Source organism: Arachis ipaensis, chromosome B1, assembly GCF_059453495.1.
Source record: "Arachis ipaensis isolate K30076 ecotype BB chromosome B1, ASM5945349v1, whole genome shotgun sequence".
NCBI classification, from domain to species: domain Eukaryota; kingdom Viridiplantae; phylum Streptophyta; class Magnoliopsida; order Fabales; family Fabaceae; genus Arachis; species Arachis ipaensis.
This window is the reverse complement of record NC_142436.1, coordinates 27,792,649-27,814,256: the sequence shown is the minus strand read 5'-3', so window position 1 is coordinate 27,814,256 and position 21,608 is coordinate 27,792,649.

The following is a 21,608-nucleotide window of genomic DNA, read 5'->3' as shown; positions in this document are numbered from 1 at the left end:
GTTCCAAAATAAATTTTTTCAAGCAAGTTTAACAAAAATTTTAATTTAAATTAGTAAAATGCCTTAAAATAGTTTCTTAGAAAAGAAATTATTACCTCAACCAAGTATTACATAAATGCAAGCAACTAACTATACATGCGATCTATTATGCAATGCAACAACTAATCTAACAAAGAAAATTAAACATTAGTATTAAAAATAAAGTAGTTACCCACGGAAGTCGGTATCGACCTACCCACACTTAAAGGTTGCACCGTCCTCGGTGCATACAAAGATGAGCAAGGTGGACCAGGGTTGCCACAACTGATGAGTTCCTTCAAAAGATTGTGCAGAGGAACTTGTTTGTTGTTGGTGCACGAATTGTGAATCACATTTTTCACACTCGTACCACTAACCAGCAAGTGCACTGGGTCGTCCAAGTAATACCTTACGTGAGTAAGGGTCGAATCCCACGGAGATTGTTGGTTTGAAGCAATCTATGGTTATCTTGCAATTCTTAGTCAGGAAGTCAATTATATTTATCAGTTGAATTGCGAATAAACAAGAGAGCATGGATTAAAGGTTACTTGTTATGCAGTAATGGAGAATATGTTGGAGTTTTGGAGATGCTTTGTCTTCAGAATCTCTGCTTTCCTCTGTCTTCTGATTCACGCACGCACGTCCTCCTATGGCAAGCTGTGTGTAGGTGGATCACTGTTGTCAATGGCTACCATCCATCCTTCCAGTGAAAAGGGTCCAGGTGCGCTGTCACCGCACGGCTAATCATCTGCAGGTTCTCAATCGTACCGGAATAGGATTTACTATCCTTCTGCGTCTGTCACTACGCCCAGCACTCGCGAGTTTGAAGTTCGTCACAGCCATCCAATCCCAGAATCCTACTCGGAATACCACAGACAAGGTTTAGACTTTCCGGATTCTCATGAATGCCGCCATCAATCTAGCTTATACCACGGAGATTCTGATTAAGGAATCTCAGAGATATTCATTCAATTTGATGTAGAACGGAGGTGATTGTCAGACACACGTTCATGGATTGAGAAAGGTGATGAGTGTCACTGATCATCACCTTCTCCATAGTTAGGCGCGAATGGATATCTTAGGTAGGAACACGCATGTTTGAATGGAAAACAGAAATACTTGCATTAATTCATCGAGACACAACAGAGCTCCTCACCCCCAACAATGGAGTTTAGAGACTCATGCTGTCAAAGAGTACAAAGTTCAGATCTAAAATGTCATGAGATACAAAATAAATCTCTAAAAGTTGTTTAAATACTAAACTAGTAACCTAGGTTTACAGAAAATGAGTAAACTATAACAGATAGTGCAGAAATCCACTTCTGGGGCTCACTTGGTGTGTGCTGGGGCTGAGACTGAAGCTTCTCACGTGCCTGGGGCTGTTTTGGGCGTTCAACGCTAGCTTTGGATCCTTTTCTGGCGTTGAACTCCAACTTGCAACTTGTTTCTGGCGCTGGACGCCAGAATTGGGCAGAGAACTGGCGTTGAACGCCAGTGTACGTCATCTATCCTTGAGCAAAGTATGGACTATTATATATTGCTGGAAAGCCCTGGATGTCTACTTTCCAAAGCAATTGGAAGCACGCCATTTGAAGTCCTGTAGCTCCAGAAAATTCATTTTGAGTGCAGGGAGGTCAGAATCCAACAGCATCAGCAGTCCTTTTTCAGCCTGAATCAGATTTTTGCTCAGCTCTCTCAATTTCAGCCAGAAAATACCTGAAATTACAGAAAAACACACAAACTCATAGTAAAGTCCAGAAATGTGTATTTTTCCTAGAAACTAATGAAAATAAACTGAAAACCAACTAAAACATACTAAAATCTATATGAAATTAACCCCAAAAAGCGTATAAAATATCCGCTCATCACAACACCAAACTTGAACTGTTGCTTGTCCTCAAGCAACTAGACAAATAAAATAGAAGACTAATAAGTCAAGAAGTAATAATGTCTCAGAGTTTTTGAGTGAAGCTCAGATTCTAATTAGATGAGCGGGACTAGTAGCTTTTTGCTTCCGAACAGTTTTGGCATCTCACTTTATCCTTTGAAGCTCAGAGTGATTGGCATCTATAGAAACTTAGAATTCAAATAGTGTTATTGATTCTCCTATTTTAGTATGATGATTCTTGAACACAGCTACTTTATGAGTCTTGGCCGTGGCCCTAAGCACTTTGTTTTCCAGTATTACCACCGAATACATAAATGCCACAGACACATAATTAGGTGAACCTTTTCAGATTGTGACTCAGCTTTGCTAAAGTCCCCAATTAGAGGTGTCCAGGGTTCTTAAGCACACTCTTCTTTTTGCCTTGGACCTTGACTTTAACTGCTCAGTCTCAAGTTTTCACTTGACACCTTCACGCCACAAGCACATGGCTAGGGACAGCTTGGTTTAGCCGCTTAGGCCAGGATTTTATTCCTTTAGGCCCTCCTATCCACTGATGTTCAAAGCCTTGGGATCCTTTTTATTACCCTTGCCTTTTGGTTTTAAGGGCTATTGGCTTTTTCTGCTTGCTTTCTCTTCTCTTTTTTTTTCTGCAAGCTTTGTTCTTTGCTGCTTTTTCTTGCTTCAAGAATCATTTTTATGATTTTTTAGATTATCAATAACATGTCTCATGTTCATCATTCTTTCAAGAGCCAACATATTTAACAGTCTTAAACAACAAATTCAAAAGACATATGCACTGTTCAAGCATTCATTCAGAAGACAGATAGCATTGCCACCACATGTTACTAATTAGAATTTTTCTTATAAAAAAACTCGAATTTTATTGCCTCTTATTCAAAAGATCTACTATTTTATTCATGTTTGCTGATGATGAGAAAAATAGACTATAACTTAATTGGAGGTAAAATCAAAATAGACACTAATTACTACTATATGACTCCTAAGGTAAACTCTTATAACGACAACTATCACAGAGTTAAAGCAGAAATTGGAATTTAACAACCTTTGTTCTGGGAAGTGGATGTTCCTCGGATCTGTGGGGTGCTTGGTCCTTCAAGAGATAACTTCTGGCGCTTCAATTCCCTCAAGTCACGCCCTTGCTCTTCCTGTTCTTTAATCAAATAGCAAAAAATTTGACTGTGTTCCTTATGTTCCTTTATTATTTGTTCCATAGCTTTTTGTATCTTGGTAACTGATGTTTCAAGATACTCCCAATATTCAGATTGAGGGATTTCTGGGAGAAATTCCTGTGTTTTCTTCTTGATGGGGTCATCCTACGCTTGTTGTTTCTCCATTGATGCTTTGGTGATTGGTTTCTCAATTGAGATATACTCAGTTATTCCCATCCTTACCCCAGCGTCCTTGCAGAGCAGAGAAATCAAGCTTGGGTAAGCCAACCTGGCCTCTTTAGAATTTTTATTAGCAATTTTGTAGAATTCAGTTGAAATCAGTTGATGAACTTCCACTTCTTTTCCCATCATGATGCAATGGATCATCACTGCTCTTTTAACAGTGACTTCAGAACGGTTGCTAGTGGGCAGCAGAGAATGCCCAATGAAGTCCAGCCATCTTCTGGTGACTGGTTTGAGATCTTCTCTTTTGAGTTGATTTGGGACACCCTTTGTGCTGGTGGTCCACCTGGCTCCAGGAATACATATATCCTCTAGAATCTTATCCAGACCCTTGTCTGTTCTCATCATTCTTCTGTTGAAAGAGTCTGGATCATCTTTCAGCTGAGGTAGCTTTAAGATCTCCCTGATCTTGTCAGGGTTGGTATGAACAATCTTTCCTCTGACCATGGTCCGATATTCATAGAAAGCAGTTCCAGATAGTTTTTGCTTGTCTGTCTGCAAATATTAGCATAGAACTCCTGGACCATATTCCTTCCCACTTTCGTTTCAGGATTAGCTAGGACCTCCCAGTTCCTGATTCGAATTCGCTCCTGGATCTCCGGATATTCGTCTTCTTTCAGATCGAATCTAACTTCCGGGATCACTGATCTTAGACCCATTATTTTGCAATAATGGTCTGTATGTTCTTTAGATAAGAACTTCCCTTGATTCTAAAGTGGTTTTGAAACGCTCTCTTTCTTGCCTCTTGAAGTGGTTTGTTTTCCCTTAGGAGCCATGATCTTAGTGATCTCGGATAAACACACCAAACTTAGAGGTTTGCTTGTCCTCAAGCAAAAGAAAAGCAAGGATAGGGATAGAAGGAGAGCTAGGTGCAATTGTTAATGGAAGGGGGGTGAGGCCGAACCCATATTTAAAGGGAGGGGGTGGGTTCAAAAATTTAGAAAAGATATGATAAAAAAGATTGATTTGGAAAAGATAAGATAAAAGATATGATAAGAGAGAATATAGTTTAAAATTGAAAAGATATGAAAGATTTTTGAAAAAGATAGATCTAGATTTTGAAAAAGATAATTTGGAGATTTGAAAAAGATATTGATGAGTTGAAAAGATTTTTGAAAAAGAGTTGAATTGGATTGAAAAAGAGGATTTGTGCTTATGGATTAAGATACATTTGATATTTTTAAGGTAGGATTTTTAGAAATTAGGGATTTTAAAAATCAGGGTTCTTAACATGTTTATGCAAGAAATCATGATTTGAAACATGGGAATTAAAATTAGAATGAAAAATATGAAGAAAAACGAATTTACCTCCTCCCCATCATCCTGGTGTTTGAACGCCCAAACGTTGCCTGTTTTGGGCGTTCAACGCCCAAATGCTGCTTTCCTGGGCGTTCAACGCCCAGTTGTTACCCTTTTTTGGCGTTGAATGCCAGATTGCTATCCTTACTGGCGTTCAGCGCCCACTGGCTGTCCCTTTTGGGCGCTGAACGCCCAAAATAGGCTCTTACTGGCGTTTTCTTGCCAGTAAGCTCTTTTTCTCTGTTTTGTGTGCAGATTCCTTCTGTAACCCTGTGAACTTATGCAATTGATTCATTACCTTTGTATCAATGAACTTTATATAAACAAAAAATAAAAATAGGGCAGAATGCTTAGAGGATTGATGCCCCATGGCTGGGTTGCCTCCCAGCAAGCGCTTCTTTATTGTCTTTAGCTGGACCTTGCTGAGCTTTTAATCTAGCTTCAGCCTTGAGCACTCTTGCTCAACGTTGCCTTCAAGATAGTGCTTGATTCTCTGTCCATTGACAATGAACTTCTTATCAGAATCAATATCTTGGAGCTCCACATAACCATATGGTGATACACTTGTAATCACATATGGTCCCCTCCACCAGGATTTCAGTTTCCCAGGGAATAGCCTGAGTCTAGAGTTAAACAGCAGAACCTTCTGTCCTGGTTCAAAGATTCTAGATGACAGTTTTCTATCATGCCACTTTTTTTTATTTCTCTTTATAAAGCTTGGCATTTTCGAAAGCAGTAAATCTAAATTCCTCTAGCTCATTTAGCTGGAGCAATCTTTTTTCTCCTGCTAATTTGGCATCAAAGTTTAGGAATCTAGTTGCCCAGTAGGCTTTATGTTCCAGTTCCACGGGCAGGTGACATGCCTTACCATACACAAGTTGGTATGGAGAGGTCCCTATAGGGGTCTTGAATGCTGTTCTGTAAGCCCACAGAGCATCATCCAAGCTCCTTGCCCAATCCTTTCTACGGGTGCTTACTGTCCGTTCTAGGATTCTCTTTAATTCTCTGTTAGAGACTTCAGCTTGCCCATTAGTCTGTGGATGATATGGAGTCGCCACCTTGTGGCGAATCTCGTACCGGACCATGGCAGAGTAAAGCTGTTTGTTACAGAAGTGAGTGCCCCCATCATTGATCAGCACTCTAGGGACACCAAACCTGCTGAAGATATGTTTTTGGAGGAACTTCAGCACTGTTTTAGTATCATTGGTGGGTGTGGTAATGGCCTCAACCCATTTTGATACATAGTCAACTGCTACCAAAATATAAGTGTTTGAGAATGATGGTGGGAAAGGTCCCATGAAGTCAATTTCCCATTCGTCAAACAACTCAATCTCCAAGATTCCTTGTTGAGGCATGGCATAACCATGAGGCAGATTACCAGCTCTTTGACAACTGTCACAGTTACGTACAAACTCTCGGGAATCTCTATAGAGCGTGGGCCAATAGAAGCCACATTGGAGGACCTTGGTGGCTGTCCGCTCACCCCCGAAATGGCCTCCATATTGAGATCCATGGCAATGCCATAGGATCCTCTGCGCTTCTTCTCTAGGAACACACCTACGGATTATTCCGTCTGCACATCTCTTAAAGAGATAGGGTTCATCCCACAAGTAGTACTTTGCATCAGTGATTAATTTTTTCTTTTGTTGCCGGTTGTACGCTTTGGGTATGAACCTTGCAGCTTTATAGTTTGCAATATTGGCAAACCATGGTGTTTCCTGAATGGCAAATAGATGCTCATCTGGAAAAGTCTCAGAGATCTCAAGAAAGGGAGGGGATGTCCCTTCTACTGGCTCTATCCGGGACAGATGATCAGCCACTTAGTTCTCTGTCCCTTTTCTGTCTCTTATTTCTATATCAAACTCTTGCAGAAGCAACACCCATCTGATGAGCCTGGGTTTTGAATCCTGCTTTGTGAGTAGATATTTAAGAGCAGCATGGTCAGTATACACAATCACTTTTGATCCTACTAAGTATAATCTGAACTTGTCAATGGCATAGACCACTGCAAGTAATTCTTTTTCTATGGTTGTGTAATTTTTTTGGGCATCATTTAAAAAGCGACTAGCATAATAAATTACGTGTAGAAGCTTGTCATGCCTCTGTCCCAATACTGCACCAATGGCATGATCACTGGCATCACACATTAGCTCAAATGGTAATGTCCAGTCTGGTGCAGAAATAACTGGTGCTGTGACCATCTTAGCTTTCAGCGTTTCAAACGCCTGTAGACACTCTGTGTCAAACACAAATGGCGTGTCAGCAGCTAGCAGATTGCTTAGAGGTTTTGCGATTTTTGAAAAATCCTTTATAAACCTCCTATAGAATCCTGCATGCCCCAGAAAGCTTCTAATTGCCTTAACATTGGCAGGTGGTGGTAATTTTTTAATTACCTCTATTTTTGCTTGATCCACCTCTATTCCCTTGTTTGAGATTTTATACCCAAGGACAATCCCTTCAGTCACCATGAAGTGACATTTTTCCCAGTTTAAGACTAGGTTGGTCTCTTGGCATCTCTTTAGGACAAGTTTCAGGTGATCAAGACAGGAGCTGAATGAGTCTCCATATACTGAGAAGTCATCCATGAAGACTTCCAGAAATTTTTCCACTATATCAGAGAAAATAGAGAGCATGCATCTCTGGAAGGTTGCAGGCGCATTACACAGCCCAAATGGCATCCTTCTATAAGCAAACACTCCAGATGGACATGTGAATGCTGTTTTCTCTTGATCTTGGGGATCTACTGCAATCTGGTTATAGCCTGAGTAGCCATCCAAAAAGCAGTAATAATCATGACCTGCCAGTCTTTCTAGCATCTGGTCTATGAATGGTAAAGGAAAATAATCCTTTTTGGTGGCTGTATTGAGCCTTCTGTAGTCAATACACATGCGCCACCCTGTAACTGTTCTTGTAGGAACCAGTTCATTTTTTTCATTATGAATCACTGTCATGCCTCCCTTTTTTGGGACGACTTGGACAGGGCTCACCTAGGGGCTATCAGAAATAGGATAAATAATCCCAGCCTCTAGTAATTTGGTGACCTCTTTCTGCACCACTTCCTTCATGGTTGGATTTAGCCGCCTCTGTGGTTGAACCACTGGTTTAGCATTATCCTCCAATAAGATTTTGTGCATGCATCTAGCTGGACTTATGCCCTTAAGGTCACCTATGGACCACCCAAGAGCTGTCTTGTGTGTCCTTAGCACTTGAATAAGTGCTTCCTCTTCCTGTGAATTTAAAGCAGAGCTTATGATCACTGGAAAAGTGTCACCTTCTCCCAGAAACGCATATTTCAAGGATGGTGTTAATGGCTTGAGCTCGGGTTTAGGAGGTTTTTCCTCCTGCAGAAGAAATTTCAGAGGCTCTTTCATGTCCTCTGAATCCTCCAAATCAGGCTGAACATCTTTAAAGATATTTTCCAACTCTGATTCGAGACTCTCAGCCATGTTGATCTCTTCTACCAAGGAGTTAATAAGATCAACTTTCATGCAGTCTTTTGATGTGTCTGGATGCTGCATGGCTTTGACAGCATTCAACTTAAACTCATCATCATTGACTCTCAGGGTTATTTCCCCCTGTTGGACATCAATGAGGGTTCGTCCAGTTGCTAGGAAGGGTCTTCCTAGAATGATAGTAGCACTCTTGTGCTCCTCCATTTCCAGCACTACAAAGTTAGTGGGAAAGGCGAATGGCCCAACTCTGACAATCATGTCTTCAATCACGCCTGATGGGTATTTAATGGAGCCATCAGCAAGTTGGAGACATATCCGGGTTGGTTTAACTTCTTTAGTTAAGCCAAGCTTTCTGATAGTGGATGCAGGTATTAGGTTGATGCTTGCCCCAAGATCGCACAAAGCTGTATTGGTGCAATTACCTTCTAATATGCATGGTATCAGAAAACTCCTAGGGTCTTTAAGCTTTTCAGGAAAGCTTTTTAGAATGACTGCACTGCATTCTTCAGTGAGGAGAACTCTTTCTGTTTCTCTCCAATCCTTTTTATGACTCAAGATCTCTTTCATGAACTTGGCATAAGAAGGTATTTGCTCAAGTGCCTCTGCAAATGGAATCTTTATTTCAAGAGTCCTGAGATAATCTGCAAAGCGAGCAAATTGCTTATCCTGTTCCTCTTTCCAGAGTTTTTGAGGATAAGGTATCTTGGCTTTATATTCCTCAACCTTAGTTGCTGTAGGTTTATTGCCTACGGAAGTGGTTGAAGAAGCCTTTTTAGAGGGATTGTCATCAGCACTTGTGTGTGTCTGATCCCTCACTGGCAATTGAGTGCCAGAGTTAGAAGCTGGAGTGACGCGAGACGCCAACTCCTTATCTGTTCCTGGCGTCTGAACGCCAGAACTGTGCCCATTTTGGGCGTTCAACACCAGATCCTTGCTTGTTTCTGGCGTTGAACGCCAGTCCTTGCTTGTTATTGGCGTTGAACGCCAGTCTTGGGCATGGTCTGGGCGTTCAGCGCCAGCCTTCCACCAGATTGCTGGCGTTTTAATGCCAGAATTACTTTTCCCTGGGCTCTTACTGTCCTCAGGTGAATTTTGGGTGGTGTGCTCATTCCTTAGCTCTTTGCTGCCTTGAGGTGGGGTATTTAATATTTTCCCACTTCTTAATTGAACTGCTTGGCATTCTTCTGTTATTTGTCTTGACAGCTGCTGCTTTGTTTGCTTCAATTGTTCTTCCATATTTATATTAGCCATCCTTGTCTCTTGTAGTTTATCCTTGAATTCGGCTAACTGCTTTGTTAGAAAGTCCAATTGCTGATTGAATTCAGTAGCTTGTTTTACAGGACTGAGTTCAGCAATTACTATTTTAACCTCTTCTTTCATGGAAGGGTCACTGCTTAGGTACAGATGCTGATTCCTGGCAACTGTATCAATGAGCTCTTGAGCCTCTTCAATTGTCTTTCTCGTGTGGATAGATCCACCAGCTGAGTAATCTAGAGACATCTGAGCTCCTTCTGTAAGTCCATAATAGAAGATGTCTAACTGAACCCACTCTGAAAACATTTCAGAGGGGCATTTTCATAGCATCTCTCTGTATCTCTCCCAGGCATCATAAAGAGATTCATTATCTCCTTGTTTAAAGCCTTGGATGTCTAGCCTTAGCTGTGTCATCCGTTTTGGGGGATAGTATTGATTCAGGAATTTTTCTGTCAGCTGTTTCCATGTCCTTATGCTGGCCTTAGGTTGGTTGTTTAACCACCTCTTAGCTTGATCTTTTACAGCAAATAGAAACAGTAATAGTCTGTAGACATCCTGATCTATTTCCTTATCATGTACTATGTCAGCAATTTGTAAAAATTGTGCCAGAAACTCTGTAGGTTCTTCCTATGGAAGACCGGAATACTGGCAACTTTGCTGCACCATGATAATGAGCTGAGGATTCAACTCAAAGCTACTGACTCCAATGGAGGGTATGCAGATACTACTCCCATATGAAGCAGTAGAGGGGTTAGCATATGACCCCAGAGTCCTCCTGGACTGTTCATTTCCACTTAGCTCCATGATGGAGAAAGGGAGATGATGTCAAATAAAAAATTTATTTTTATTTATTTATTTATCTATTTATTTCGAAAATGAAATAAATTAAAATAAAATAAACAAAAATGGTTGAAAATTTTCGAAAAAAATGAGGAGAGAGAAAGTGGTTAGGAAGTTTTGAAAAGGATATGATGATTTTTTTGAAAAAGGTTTTAAATTTAAAAAAAAAATCTGAATTTTAAAGGTAAGTTTCGAAAATTTGCTTTAAAATAGAGAGAAAAGATATTTTTGGATTTAAAGAGGAGAGAGAAAAACAATAAGATAGCACAAGATTTAAAATTTTCTTTAGATCTAATGCTCCTTGTTTTTGAAAATTTTGAGGGAAAACACCAAGGAACACCAAACTTAAAAATTTTAAGATCAAGACACAAGGGAAACTCAAGAACACTTTGAAGACTCACAAGAACACCAAACTTAAAATTTTTAGAAAACTAAACTAAAATTTTCGAAAACCAAAGGGGAATCAATAAGAGAACACCAAACGTAGAGTTTGGCACACAATTTAATAGAGAAATTATTATTTTTGAAAAAAATTTTTGAAAAGAAAACAAAAGACTCTGACTCAAAAGACAAAAATTTCCTAATCTAAGCAACAAGACTCACCGTAAGTTGTTCAAACTTGAACAATCTCCGGCAACGGCGCCAAAAACTTGGTATGCGAAATTGTTACTCAGGTTGTGAATTATTGTTCGAAATTGATTCCCTGGCGATGGCACCAAAAACGGATGCACAGAACCATGGTCTAAACATATCTTCACAACTTCGCATAACTAACCAGCAAGTGCACTGGGTCGTCCAAGTAATACCTTACGTGAGTAAGGGTCGAATCCCACGGAGATTGTTGGTTTGAAGCAATCTATGGTTATCTTGCAATTCTTAGTCAGGAAGTCAATTATATTTATCAGTTGAATTGCGAATAAACAAGAGAGCATGGATTAAAGGTTACTTGTTATGCAGTAATGGAGAATATGTTGGAGTTTTGGAGATGCTTTGTCTTCAGAATCTCTGCTTTCCTCTGTCTTCTGATTCACGCACGCACGTCCTCCTATGGCAAGCTGTGTGTAGGTGGATCACTGTTGTCAATGGCTACCATCCATCCTTCCAGTGAAAAGGGTCCAGGTGCGCTGTCACCGCACGGCTAATCATCTGCAGGTTCTCAGTCGTACCGGAATAGGATTTACTATCCTTCTGTGTCTGTCACTACGCCCAGCACTCGCGAGTTTGAAGTTCGTCACAGCCATCCAATCCCAGAATCCTACTCGGAATACCACAGACAAGGTTTAGACTTTCCGGATTCTCATGAATGCCGCCATCAATCTAGCTTATACCACGGAGATTCTGATTAAGGAATCTCAAAGATATTCATTCAATTTGATGTAGAACGGAGGTGATTGTCAGACACACGTTCATGGATTGAGGAAGGTGATGAGTGTCACTGATCATCACCTTCTCCATAGTTAGGCGCGAATGGATATCTTAGGTAGGAACACGCATGTTTGAATGGAAAACAGAAATACTTGCATTAATTCATCGAGACATAGCAGAGCTCCTCACCCCCAACAATGGAGTTTAGAGACTCATGCCATCAAAGAGTACAAAGTTCAGATCTAAAATGTCATGAGATACAAAATAAATCTCTAAAAGTTGTTTAAATACTAAACTAGTAACCTAGGTTTACAGAAAATGAGTAAACTATAACAGATAGTGCAGAAATCTACTTCTGGGGCCCACTTGGTGTGTGCTGGGGCTGAGACTGAAGCTTCTCACGTGCCTGGGGCTGTTTTGGGCGTTCAACGCCAGCTTTGGATCCTTTTCTGGCGTTGAACTCCAACTTGCAACTTGTTTCTGGCGCTGGACGCCAGAATTGGGCAGAGAACTGGCGTTGAACGCCAGTTTACGTCGTCTATCCTTGATCAAAGTATGGACTATTATATATTGATAGAAAGCCCTGGATGTCTACTTTCCAACGCAATTAAAAGCACGCCATTTAGAGTCCTGTAGCTCCAGAAAATTCATTTTGAGTGCAGGGAGATCAGAATCCAACAGCATCAGCAGTCCTTTTTCAGCCTGAATCAGATTTTTGCTCAGCTCCCTCAATTTCAGCCAGAAAATATCTGAAATTACAGAAAAATACACAAACTCATAGTAAAGTCCAGAAATGTGGATTTTGCCTAGAAACTAATGAAAATAAACTGAAAACCAACTAAAACATACTAAAATCTATATGAAATTAACCCCAAAAAAATGTATAAAATATCCGCTCATCAGTCGCCCATTTGGAAGATTTTCCTCTCCCCTCTTAGTGGTCATCCTGAAAGAAGAGAAAAAGGAAGAAGAATAACCCACAAACACATATATATGCAACAAATAAAATATGGGTGGGCTAATGCCAAATAATAATGAGGTTCTCAACTACATGGTAGCTACAACATGCAAGTGAGAAGGCAATATAAGCGAACGGTATATCAATGAATACTTGATGCAAGAGGAAAGTCAAAGCATAAGTAAATGAAAAGAATACTCTGAAGCATCAAGTTCAAACAATAATTGACACAGACAAGATTAGTGATAAGCATGAGAGGAAATAGTCCCCTCTTAACCCAATGATAATGAAGAACAAAGACAAAGAATAAAGAGTTAGAAAGGACTAAAGTACTAATCTTGTGTGTGTGGCACAAAGTGCAAATAGTAAGTAAGAAAGAATGGGTTATGAAAGACAATATAAGTTCATGTCAATGCACAAAGAATGCAAGAGTCATCAAAGAAGAAGCATTCACCTATACATAATATTACCCAATCAAAATCAAACAACTTAAGATGCACCAAAATAATGCAAAAAATATTCAGCAGATGAGTAAGAAAATTTAACACCAATGGAAAAGGAAATAAAAAACATGCACAAAGTAAAAATGCAATGAATGAAAGTATGTAAATGCAATAATTAAAAGAGAATGAAATAGAATAAGAAGGAGAGGAGAGGAGAAGAAAGTGAGAAAGGAGGAGGAAAGAATAAGAAAGGAGAGAAGAAAGAAGAAGAAAAGAATCTGCGAAGCGATGCGTAAGCATTACTCACACGCACGCGTGGGTTAGAAGAAGAAGAGGCGACGTGTAAGCATCGTGCACGCTTACGCGTGGGTGAGCAAAAATCCAAGTGACGCGTAAGCGTCGGTCACGCGTACGCGTGACCACTCGTTGTGCTAGATGCCCGACTCCAGCATAGTACTGGCACAACTCTCGAGTTTTGTGTACTAGGGATGGCATGTAGGTATGACGCGTGCGCATCGTCTACGCTCACGCGTGGGTTGAGCTGTGCGCCTAGCACCCCACCAGCATGGTCCTGGCACAACTCTCTGTCCAGGCCACGTTGTCGCGCCGTTCCAGCATGTTTTGGGCACGAACCAAATTTAGGAGTTGATGCGTACGCGTCAGTCATGCGCACGCGTGACAGCTCCCTCCCCCCCCCCCTTTTTTTTTAACTAACAAGCTATCAAAGTAATGACAAACATTATTAAACAAGTAAAACCACAACTTAAAATAAATAAATCTAACTAAAATTGAAAATTCAACTTATGATCTATATAATTAAAAGATAAAATAGGAAGAATTTACCATGGTGGGGTGTCTCCCACCTAGCACTTTTAGTTAAAGTCCTTAAGTTAGACATTTGGTGAGCTCCTTGTCATGGTGTCTTGTGCTTGAACTCATCTTGAAACTTCCACCAACGCTTGGACTTCCAATAAGCTCCAACATTTCCAAGTGAATTCACCAAGCCTTGATGAAGTTCTTCACAAGTTTTGAGCTCCCAAAGTTGATCCTCGTTATGCCGGGATCCCAAATCTTGTTTCTACACATGTCTTCAAGTTGATCATCATTGCTCCAACCGGGTGGCAAGCAATCCGAATTCTCAATGAAGCATCCAAACAACTTCCTAGACCCATTCAATCAAAACTTGTGTTTCCAACCACTTACCATCCCTTTTTACTCTTAAAGCCACAAAGAGCTCTAAGTTGTCCATCCGTCTCAAGCAAACCGTATGCAAGCGAGAAATTAAAGCTTAAGGAGAAGAGATTCACCCACTTGAATGAAAGGATGGATGGTGATGGCTTCAGGAGAGGTGTCTCCAATGGCGGCCTTGCCAATGTATGCTTCACTCTCTTGGACTCCTCTTTGATGATCTCCACCTCTTGACAAGTTTCTTCAACATTAACCTCTTCTTCAAGTCCAATGGGAGATGATTCAATTGTAGATAAAAACTCATCAATTATTGAATCCATCTCCTGATCAATCTCCTCTAAGTCTTCAATTATGATATACCTTGGAGGTTGTACACCTTCCTCAACATCAAATTCAAACGTCTTGGAAGGAGGCTCTATGACTTGAGTTTCCCATGGAGGTTCCGCATCTCCTAAGTCTTCAATCACTTCCTCCTCTTCGATAATTTCAGCTTTCTCCACTTGCTCTAATACAAAATCAAACTCCTCCTTGATGTCTTCCACCTCTTGACAACTTTCTTCAATTTCCACTTTCTTGTTAACTTCTTCCAACTCTTCGTCATTGATCAAGTCATGTGTTGGAGGGTGTGTACATTCCTCCGCAACATTGGTTTCACATCCAATGGAGGAAGTTTCAACAAGATCTTTATTGTCACTTAGTGTAGAGTTGTCTTCAATGATGGAACTTCCCTCTTGTTCAACCTCCCCTAATTCTTCAACTATTCTTTCATCTTCAAGGGTCTCTACCTCCTCCACCTGTTGGGCCTCCTCTTGCTTCTCTTGAAGTATGGATGCATGAATCCGATCCATTAAGTCCCTAAGACGATCCCTTCTCTCTTGTTCCATGTCACTAGCATAATTTGGATCATGTTGCTCTTGGATTGATGGATCCACACAGGATATTAAATCTTAGAGAGTAGAGGTGAGACCAGTAAGAGTAGAGGTAAGTGTGGTTTGAAGCTCTCTTTTTCCTTGGCGAATAACACTAAAGGTATCATCTATGGGAACTTGGGGTGGATAGGGGGGTTCATTTGTTGGGAGAAAAGGCTCATAATACGAAGGTGGTTCTTCTTGATAAGGATATGGAGATGGTGTATATTGAGGTGGTGGCTCTTGAGAGTAATTGGGTTGGAATCGGGGTGGTTCTAAGTATGGCTCGTATGGCTCATAAGGCTCTTGGTATGGTGGGTAAGGATTAGGGTCATATGGGGGTGTTTGATAACATGGGGCTTGTGAGTACAGTGATTCAAAACTATGTTGAGGAGGGGGTTCATAGGCATATGGTGGGGTGATTTAAAGGAGATTTTGTCGTGTTGGTAAAGAATATGAAATCTCGTTGTAAGTATAGTTCTAAACCAACAAACAATCCCCCCAATCAAAATTTGGTTGTCACAAGTAACAAACTTCAAATAAGAATTAACCGAAGTATTTAAACCTCGGGTCGTCTCACAAGGAATTGCAATGAAGTGCTCAATTATTGGTTATGAGGAACAAGGGATTTGGTTTTTTATATTTTGACAAGAAAAGTAAACAACAAGAACTAAACAAAAGAAAGGGGAAAGGACTCTTGGCTAAGACCTTGGAAATTGAGATCACCATCCTTGTCAACAAACCATATATTGACAATTATGAGAGAACAACCTATTAAGTCTAACTCCAAGGCTTTAAGTATGTATAAAGTCTACTCCTAAGCTTGAAGTACGTCGAATAGGCTTGATCACATCAACCCAAAAGTCCCAACCTATCTACTAATTAGATTAGTAGTGGGTTAGTGTCAATGGGTATCAAATTGATCACCACGGGTTCTCAAATCACCAATTCATTGAGACCCAATGACTCAAGATCACCCAACTCCCTTAGCCTAGGCCAAGAGTAAAGAAAACTACTCAAAAATTAGAGAAAACATTTCATAAAACACCTAGAGTCCAATTGAAGCAAACATCACAAAATGCAAGAATTAACAAAACCTATAACTATTATAAGCAAGAAATCAACAATAGCAATGAAGATAAACATAAAAGAAGACATAGAAATATAAAATTGCATTAGAAGAAATCAAGACCCAACAATGGTTTATCAACATAAAAGAGAGCAAAATAAGAAATTAACAAGTAAAACTAGAAGATCAAAGATGTAATAACAAGAAATTAAAAGGAAAAAGTAAATCAAAACAAGAATCAAAGGTTGGATCCAAGAAAATTTGACCTAAACTACCCTAAATTCTAGAGAGAAGGGGAAGCTTCTCTCTCTAGAATTCCCCTTACAACATGATGTAAAACTACATTATGACTTCTCCCCCTTGCTCCCTTGTCATCCTTGGGTTCAAAAGCATCAGAAATGAGTTGGATTTGGGCCTCCATGAGCTCAGAAATCGCCCACAGCGTTTTGTCCTTAAGTGAGTCACTTGACCAACATCACGCGTGCGTGATGATGAGAATTCTTGTTAAGGTTTGGAGTCAATAAAAAAAATAAGCATCAAGTCGTTGGTAGCATAGTCCAAACCAACAATGAATTTTCAAGATCAAATATTAAAGCCAATACAAAATATAAACCGAGAGTAATTAAACATCGGGTCGTCTTCCCTAGGAGTTGCAATGAAATGTACAATTATTGGCTATGACAGAGAGCATGGGGGATTGGGAAATGAAAGCAAAAGAGCAAGTAATGTAAATAGAAATAATTGAAATAAGCATGCAAGGAATTGAAAAGAAAGCAATTAAAGGACTCTTGGCAAGAATTGGGTAATCTAGGTTTTCTATCCTAGTTGTGGACCACAAACATGGCAATTGTGTGGAATCAATTCAAATCAGTTAATCCTCCTTGAGAATTAGTCAAAAAGCGTAATTGATCTCAATCCTATGTCCTAGTCAACTCACTAATTACTTAGTGAAAGACTAGCGTCAATGGAAACCAAACCAATTAACTATTCTTACACAATGTGGAATGGACATCCACAACTCAATTCCATCCAAACACCCAAATTTCTCAACCAAGAGTGTGAAAACTAAACATGCAAGAAATTAAAGTCAAAGCAATAAAATAAACATGCAAGGAATTAAAATTCAAAGCAATAAAAGTCAAAGCAATTAAAAGCAAGAAAAGGAAACTTAAAATGCAAGAAAACCTCTTGGCAAGCAATTGAGAGCTAAGGTTACCTATCCTAGCCATTGACCACAAACACATGATGATTAATTATGAAGAGTTAATCCTACTTAGTCAACCTTACATCGAAGATAAGTCAAATAGGCATAGTTAATTTCAATCCCTAAGTCCTATGTCAACACTAAGGGGTCATATAGAGTCAAGGGAGACCAAATCAACTAACTACTCTAATGTATCAAACAAGAATGGACATCAATAACTCAAGGATCACTAAAATCATCAATTTCAAGCCAAGAGTGGAGAAAAACTAAGTGAAAACTAAGCCAAGCATTTTATCAAACACTTGGTGTGCATGAAAATAAAATAATATTAAAATGCATTAAAAATAAAGTCTAGCTACCAAAAGCAAGAAAATCAATACAACAACTAAAGAAAGCCATAAATGAACATAAAACAAAAATTTCATTAATTAGAATCAAAATAACAAAAGTGTTCATAACATGAAAATTAACATAAAAGAGAAAATAACAAAAGAGATGAAGAAGATAAAGACAAGAAAGCATAGAAACATAAATGAAACTACACTAAAACAAGAATTAAAGTGCTGAAATTAAAAGGAAACTAAGCTAAAAACCCTAATTCTAGAGAGAGGAGGAGCTTCTCTCTCTAGAAACTAAGAGAAAACATTATAAAAGCTAAACCTAATTGCCCCCCTCCCACTTCATTCCTCTTCACTTTGGCCTTAAATAGCTTTAGAAAATGAGTTGGACTGGGTTTTGGAGGCCCAGAATTCGCTCCCAGCGATTTGCATTAATGAGCTCATGTGCATGCATGCGTGCGTACGCACGACCTACTGTGCGTAGCACAGTTGCGCAAAATTCCTATCGTGCGTACACACGACGTTTGGTGCGTACGCATCTTTGCAGTAGCTTCCAATTTCCATTTTCTTCATGATTTCTCCCATTTTGCATGCTCTTTTCCTCACTTCTTCAACCCATACTTACCTTGGAAACCTGAAATCACTCAACAAATACATCAAGGCACCAAATGGGATTAAAGTGAATTAAAACTGACTAAATTAAGAACAAAAGAGCATGTTTTCACTTTTTAGCACAATTTAGGAAAAAATCTCAAAAGCATGCTATTTAGATGAATAAATGTGGGTTTATGTGATGAAATCCACTCAAATCAAACCAAAATATATCGTAAAATATGGACTCATCAGTGCGTGTAGATGATGCGTGCGCGTCGATTGCTGATTCTCGGGTCACGCGTGCGTGTGGGGTGACGCGTACGTGTCTCTTGCGAATTTCCATCTCATGCGTACGCGTGGGTGACGCGTGCACGTGGCCTTCAATGCAGCAAATCCTCATTTCTTCATGAATTCTCCATTTTTGTATGCTTTCTATTCCTTCAACCCAATCTTTGCCTTCTAATCCTGAAATCACTTAACGAACATATTACGGCATCGAATGAAATTAAAGTGTACTAAAATTAGCAATTTAAAGGCCTAAAGCATGTTTTTTACTTTTAAGCACAAATTAGGAGTAATTCACAAAACCATGCTATTTCAATGAATAAATATGAGAAAAGTTGATAAAATCTCCTAAATTAAGCATAAGATAAACCACAAATTGGGGTTTATCATGGGGCTTGTTGGTAACTACAAAGGGGTCCACCATAGCTATTCGATTGATATACATCTTGGAATGGCTCTTGCTCATAGTACACTGGTGGAGGTTGTTGCCAAGAGGGTTGATCAAATCCTTGTGGCTCCTCCCATCTTCGATTGTCCCATCCTTGATGCATGTTCTCATTGTAGCTTCTATTTCCTACAACATAATTCAAACCAAACTCATAGCCAAAGGGGTGAGAATTCAAAATAGCAAGAGAAAATAAAAACAAAAACTAACAAGAAATAATGAAAATAACTCTTAAAACTAGCAACACTAACAAAGAAACGAAAAGGCAAGCATATTCACAATATTCACAATAACCAATAATAAGGCACACATTTGCAAATCCTCGGCAACAGGGCCAAAAATTGATGGGGGTAAAATGTCGGTAAAAAATTTCACAAAAATAGTCGCGTTGCACATATAGTTCTAAATCAACAATTAAACCTCAATCAATGTTAAATTGTTTGTCACTTAAGCAAACCCAATAAAATTAACCGAAGTATTTAAAACTCGGGTCGTCTCTCAAGGAATTGCAGGAAAGTGTAGTTTATTATTGGTTATGAGATTTTATCTTTTGGGGTTTTGAGTTTAATAAGCACGGAATGTAAATAACAAGAAAATAAACTAATAACTAAGAAAGCTCTTAGCAAGGATTGATAATTAGAAGTATTATCCTCATTATCATCGTCAATTGTGATGGTAAATGTGAATTGCCTTCACTTAGTTAACCTCTAACCAATGGAGGAAGGTCAAATGCATACAATCAACTTGAGTTCACAAGTCCTAGTCAACTCATAGTCAGAGACTAGCTTTGGTGAAGTTCAAGCCAATCGGCAATCTTCAATCACCAATCACAAAAGATTTTCGATAATTCAAGAGTCTCTAATTGATCAATCCAAGTTAAGAACATAAAAATCTAATTTAAAATCCACCCAAGCATTTCATCAAACACTTGGAAGGCACAAAATAAAAACATAGAAAAGAAACAAGGAATATTAAATCTAAACAATCAATTACAAGCATCAATGACTAACAAATAAAAATAGAGGAATTAGCAAAATAAAAATAGAGGAACATAAATTGCATTAATGAAAATTGAGAGTAACACATGAACTCATAAACTAATTTAGCAAAATAGAGGAATCAATAAGAGAAGTAGATAACTAAAGTGCTTGAACAAATAAAAGTAGGAAAAAACTAAATTAAAGTAAAATTGAACCTGAACTTAAGGAGAAATTGAAAGAAGAAATCCTAAAACCTAGAGAGAGGAGAGAGCCTCTCTCTCTCTAGAAAATTACATCTAAAACCTAACTAATGTGAAAAGTGAAAAGTGAATGATTGATTCCCTCCTCCCCCCAATTCCACTCTGCAGCCTCTAATGTGCAATTTCAGGCTTGAAACTGGGCCAAAAACAGCCTAGAAATCGCCTCCAGCAACTTCTGTTATCTGCAGCACGTGATGCTTTGTCGACGCGTACACGTTGCTGCCAGCTTCCCAAAACATCAATTTCTTGTATTCCTTCCACTTTTGCATGCTTGTTTTCCATCCTCTAAGCCATCATTGCTCTATAAACCCTAAAAACACTCAGCAAACATATCACTACATCGAATGGTAATAAGAGAGGATTAAAAATAGCAAATTTAAGGTCAAAGAAGCATGTTTTCAATCATAGTACAAAATTAGGAGGGAAAATATAAAACATGTGAATTATATGAATAAGTGTGAGAATAATGGATAAATCCACTAAATTAAGCACAAGATAAACCCTAAAAATGGGGTTTACAGTAACCGACGAGCTTGTGACTCATGAAGTCAGGGTGTATTCCAGGCATATCGGAGACCTTCCATGCAAAAAAGGTCAGAATTTTCTTATAGGAGTTTAATGAGATCCACTTTCAATTCTTTGTCTAGGTTTGCCCCTATGCTTGTTGTCTTTTCAGCTTGATCTCTGATTTGAACCTCTTCAGTCCTTCCACCAAGTTGTGGCCTCGGTTCTTCTCGTGATCGAATATCACTGAGTTCAATGGTGTTTACCTCTTTTTCCTTAATTCTTCCATGTAGGTTCAGGCTTTAATTATAAAATTTTTGTGCTAACCTCTGATCTCCTCTTATGATAGCGATTCTCTATGAAGTTGGGAACCTCATGCAAAGGTGAGGAGTATGAAACAACCACAGCAAGTCAGTTCATGGTTGTCCGACCTATCAATGCATTGTAGGCTGATGCTACATCAACCACAATGTAGCCTATACTTAAAGTTCTAGATTTCATACCTTTACCAAAAGTGGTATGTAATAGGATGAAGCTGAGAGGTCAGATTGGCATGTCTCCTAACCCAAAAAGAGTGTCAAGATACACTCTTAGCTATTTCTCTTCTAACCCGAGCTTGTCGAAGGTAGGTTTGAACAATATATAGGCCGAATTTCATTAATCTACCAGGGTTCTGTGGAGGTTGGAGTTGGCGAGTATTGTTGATCACAACAAGATCGTCGTGGTCGGGGGTCACTTCTTGAGCATCTTCTTTGGTGAATGAGATTTTGGGTAAGTCGGGAGCTTCGAACTCTTTCTCGACTTGATAGACATCATTCAAATGTTTTTTACGAGAAGACTTAGTTACTCCGCCCCCTGCGAATCCTTCAACTATCATGTGAATATGTCTATTAGGGGTTTATGG